We start from the raw sequence: 5,992 nt of genomic DNA on the forward strand, positions 1-5,992 counted from the left end.
AGCTGCTCGCCACTGCGAGGAGAAATGTGCTCACTGCTGGTATCCTTTGCTTTTCGTTTGTTTATTACTTCGCCATAGTGAATGACACTAGGGTGAAAAAACCAAGTGCGGTTGAGCTTCTTAAAGGGCCAGCATGTCTGTGAACTAGGACCCGTCCCCCTCCTGGAATGTATTAATAGGCGAGGTCTGACACATTGTGACGGACCTCAGTGTTCTACAATCTTTTTAGATGAACTCGTGTGATACATTTTGGTGCGTCTCTAATGATTCATTTTTTATAAATCTATTTTAGTATATTTAATTTATAAAATTGAGCCTCGAGTAACCATATCTTAGTATTTAGTTCACCAAGCATACATATTTATATTATATCTAAATATATGTATCTAAAATAAATATTTAGCAAAATATGTATATTTAATTAATCGTATCTGTAATGCAAAATAAGTATTTAAGAAAAAAATACATATTACATTTTGAATCTGGATTACAGAAATACATATTTAGCTCAGACAAATATTAAAATTTATTCTTAAATCTATTTTAATTAATTAATTAAGCCTTATTAAACCTACTTTTGATGCCCTGAAATAGTCTCCCCTATGTATAAAAAGTGTTGTTGATTCTAAATGGTAAAACCAATATTTCCAGAAATACCCCCCAAATTAAATCTGACAATCTGTAACCGCATATTAATTGTTTCCAATCCAAACATTTGGAGTATGGGGCCAAAAGAAGAACAAATGCTTCACTGTCCAAATACTTACAAAGGGCACTGTATGTCCTTAGCCAATGAACGGTCTCTCGAGCATTTTGAAGTTGTCTCAGGTAGTAACTGTTCAAGCTCAGAATACACTGAATACACACTGAATACACACTGAAGATGCAAGTGAGTACAGTACAGTAACTGCCTACAATATTCAGTACAGTGGGCCAATTATCAGAGACCTACAAGCTGAGAACTGGATATTCAGTAAGTGTGCAGAAATTAAAAGTGACCCAGGTCTTGGGATTGTAGTGTAGTCCTCTCATTCACCTATAAACTATAAAGTATGTTTCAATCCACCACTACGAGCAGAACGCTCCACCCAAAGAATCAGATTCTGATCGGATGGTGCATAGGCTATGCGCACGGTTGCTTTTTGGACACTGTGCTCATGAACAGTGAACTAGAAAGCTTTCAAAATACAATAATGATGCTGACTAGACTTATGAATTACCAAAAACACAGAGAGCATAAAAAGTTATACTTGACCATAAACAAATTAAAGAATACAATTCCTGATCCCATTCCTACTAGCAAACACAAATTCAAATGTAAGGCCTGATTTTTACTTCTTAGTTCCCTTTACAGGTATTTTAGCATTATGAATGCAGGTAAGCTACATAGAGTATGGGTATGATACCGTACCTGATGGGGATCCTTTGATGGTTTTGTCTGTGGTAGGACTTCTTTGTCATCTAAACTAGCACTGCAGAAAGGTAGTCCTACTCACAGGTGGAGGAAGATTTTCAGCAGAAATTCTTTTCTCTGTAGAAAAACCTCTAAATTGTCCTGAAATACAGCTGTCCCTCCTAACAGGTGGGCACACTGTGTCCTTGTGAACTATAATAGAAAGAGGTCTGGATTTTTACCACATGGGAACCTGTTCAATATTACATAAGGGTCTCCGATTTCTCTGATACATAAAACAGCTCCGGACCCAGGCTCTTGCATCATCTGAATGAGAATTATACCCAATGTTTAATGCAACAAGGTTCTCTGTTGGAAGAATCTGTAGGAACTTATCATTTGTTTCCCATTAGTTTGATACATTTTAACATGGGAAAATACAAAAATCACTCGACAGTATTGGCCAATAACATTATAAATGACTTGAATCTGAGCCTTTTTATGCTTGAATCAAAGACATCAAGATAGAGAGTCTTGGCTACAGTAAATGCATGATCTACTTTTACCGTTATATTGAGTATTTAAAGCAGATGTCTTTTCCATAGACCTTTGGATCTTGGAACCCATTCAAACAGACAAAAAGAAAGACACAGAACAGACAGTAAAAGAAAATAGATTGCCACCATGTCGTTGAAATACAATGAGAATTTATTCAAACGGTGCAAAAAAAAGTAACCTAACGTAAAATCAGATGTTCTTTCCATCCAGATTGCACTGTCACACAGCCTGGGCTCTCCTCTCCAAACACGAACAAAAAAAACTAAATAAAAAAATAGTTCAGAAAACCAGCCCAAATCAGCTCAAAATAACGCACAAATTTGGTTAAAATGGATCGCCATTTACATGCAACAGTTCCAGTCCCATGCAACTAAGGTATCCCATGTTTATGTTGCCGATGACCATTCTGTCCCATAAAATGTACAATATAAAAAATATTGGGTCAGTTACTTTGTAAAACAATTTCAAAAGCCATCCTGTTCCGATAGAGGGAAGAGGTTGCAGCAAGAGCATCGGTTGCAAACACCACCAATCAAGGCTTGAATCAATACCGTGATGTTAGCATAGCATGGATTGGTGGCGATAAAAAATAAAATTAAAAAATAACAAACTTAAAAAGAAAAAAAAGAAAACAAACAAATAAAACCAGTCTGCTTGACAATTAGCCACGTAAGAAAGAACATCCTACATTTTCTCAACTAAACATTCCGAAAGGAAACTTCTGAAAAAATCTTACTATAAATATATATTTTCAAATCATATCATTTTGTCAGGTCAGCAATGAGGAAATTAGTTTGCTAACAAGAAACCTTCGAGTTTAAGAGACTCTTTTGGGATCACCCTTGACAGCCAAAATGTCCATTCTGATGAATACTGACCCCACCCCAGTCATGTTCTTGCAAGCTCATCAACCACTCTCTTTAGTGTCCATCAATATACATTCTTATCTTTAAAAACACTGTAAAACTTTGGGTTTACAAAAATAACTTGAACATATTTATACAACCTCTCATTGTCATTTTTTTTTAATACAAAAAATGTTTGCAGTCTGTAAGTCCAATGTTCAAGACGTTTTCTGTAAGCTATCCATTCTTTTCAAAAAATGGAGCTGTTGATGCAAGCTAATATTACATTGGAAAGGGGAGGGGGAAGCACGCATACACACATTTCATTAGAGTTAGCCATCATCTTACCATTGAAGATGACCTCATGTTTGTGCCTTATTTGAGCTGCAATCAGTTTTTTGCAAATGGTACCTACAGCGTAAGCACACAAACACACTTTAACACACACAAGCAAGCACACAAACACTCACACACACCACACAGAAAAATTGTTTGGGATATAGCATAATGGTATTGTGGGGAATGGTTGGTTCCATTTTAAGATGTGCATGCCACCTCAAAGTTATTGAGCATCCCTTGCAGGTGACAATATTTTGAGCTGCTTGCTTGAACCACTTCTCAATAAACAAAATGTTACTTCAAATGCACAGCAAAAGAAAAAATAATAGTCCCTCATCTCCATGGCTAGAAATTAGACAGAAAAAAATCAATCTTCAAATCTTAGTACCCTTGGGAATTGTTCTTTAATTGTATGATACTTCTTTCCTATTTTTGGTTAAGTAGGGCATGAAAACTTCCAGTAACATTGAATACAAATACAAGAGTGCCATCTATTGGGCAAGGCAGTGAATTGCATACAGAAATTCTCTGGCTGTTGTGCTTCAAGTGAAAGACTGAACGGCTGTTACAGAGCAGATACAGTCCGGAAGATTAGGCTCTCTGTTCACCTCTACTCTCTTGTTCACTTTCAAAAAAAGAGATCAGTCTTCCTAATGAGTTTCAATTAAAAGTTACAGCAACAAATTATGTGAGTTTTAAATCACTCAATTTTGTCATGATTAGAAAAAACAAAATTCCTAACTGCAAATAATTGAAAGTAAAACCAGACTGACAGTATATCAACGCTTTGATATGCTTATCTGTACAAACTACCTAGCTAAACTACCTAGAACTAGAAACCAAATTGAAATCTGCCTATTTTTGAATAACCTTACTTTGAGCCCCAAGCCTATATTTGCTCTATGATTGGGTGAGAAAATAAAGAAAGTTATACAGGAGGTTTTAAAAAGACTGGGTAGGAGGCTTAATTTGGGGGTACTAAGGGAAAAAACTGCAGCGAAACCAAGTACTACATACTTGATACACATCTTGTAAAACAAACAAGACTGTAAATGCCACAAGGACAGAGACTGAAAAAGGCAACTAGGAAATCGAGTTAAACTGCGACACTGGCACCAAAAGCTGTACCCATGGTAACTGAATCCTTTTGAGGAGAGGTTCTAGCTTCATGCATCTGCCCTCTCACAAGTAGAGGTGGCAGTGTCTACAGTTCTGACATGACCTAAAGGACAACATAACAGTCAGATACCTTCAAAAAACTGTAACAAAATGTCTATGGACATTAGGAAAGTGCTTGAATTTGTGCAGAAAAGAGGTCAAGCGGCAGGGGCAGTCACCTGAATGCTTGGAATCAACATAATGCCCTCAGTAGGACTTGAAGGGGGGGGATTGGGTTCAGTAACCCAACTTGTTTTTTTCTTTCTCTCCATCATATCAATAGGGTGTCCATTTTGTCAGGAGATTGGATTCGACCACTAACATGCACATTAGGACCAAACTAGTCACCAAAGTAACAGGTTTATGGACAAGATTAAGTAAAAATTCCCCTCACATTTCTCTTGACAGCAGATTAAGGAAAGCAGTACATCACTTCATCACAATATACTTCCAATGATGTCTTAATGCTATTGAGCTGGAAATGGGAGAGGAGTGTCTGTTTTTTTAAATTAAGTTTAGTAGTGTTGGAAATACTTAGATGGATCCAAATATTGAAATGTATAAATTTACCAAATGGATGTAAAAAGAGGAAGACAAGTCAGGAACAGTAATATTCCAGCAACCATATTGAATACTTTGAATTCGGCTTTGAGACCAATAACATCTACCACAATACTCAATCATATTTGTTCTACACCCGAATTGATACTGGGAAACAATATTCGTTGGTTCTTTAAAATGACATCTGGACATATAATACGGGTTGGATACAACATTGAATTTGGGTGTCTACTTAGCCAAAAATACATGGTGGATAGCCATATGTGTGTGAGATGAACTTACATCCTGGATGGGAGGTTGGGAGTTTTATCAGTTGCATTCTGAAACATTAGCACCATAGCAGCCCACAGAATGCAAACGACCGTAACATAGCAGTTTCAATTTGCATTACAAGAATGAGGACCAACGCAAAAGAAACCCATCAAGATACAGCTCCGTTCTTTCCAAAGGTAAGATGCACATCACATGAGTGCCAGTTAATGTTGTGGTCGTCAGTCTACATACATTTGAAACCCACTGCTTTGTGGAGTAACAGGGCATTGAAAAGTCTGATTCGCATTTTAAAATACCATCAAATTACAAAGCCAAATATTGTTTGTTTCAACAAATATGAAGATAACCAAGCAGTTTCTGGTTGTGCTTGCAATTAGTGTATTTGCGTGTGTGTGTGTGTGTGTTAGTGTTTGTTTTTATGTGCATCGCCTGCTGTATACATTCTCTCCACCAGGAGGAGCCAGTTGAGGCGACAACGACAGAGACAAAGTGGAGGAGAGCCTGCAGTTCTCACACACGCGCACACACACACGCGCGCGCACACACACACACACAGCGCCTGCATAAGAGCCACAGCAAAATGTAACAGAAGTGCAGAGTCCTATCATCTAACCCGCGCCACAGCCACCGCACCCCCCCCCCCCCCCCCCTTCTCTCAAGTCTCTATAGTCACTGTGTTGATCCCATTCACAGCGCCTTTTAAGGGCAGTGTTTTCTAACAGGAAGAAGTGATGCGGTTGAGAGGGAAGGAAAGGGCCACTGCGCCCTGTATAGTCCTGTAGGAGGTCGACCCATCCAGCCATTTACTTGGGGGATAACCACAAAGCCAACTCTAACCCCCCCCCCGCCCCCTCCCCTTGTCTGT

This window comes from Argentina silus (genome assembly GCF_951799395.1).
Source record: "Argentina silus genome assembly, chromosome: 10".
In the NCBI taxonomy this organism is placed as follows: domain Eukaryota; kingdom Metazoa; phylum Chordata; class Actinopteri; order Argentiniformes; family Argentinidae; genus Argentina; species Argentina silus.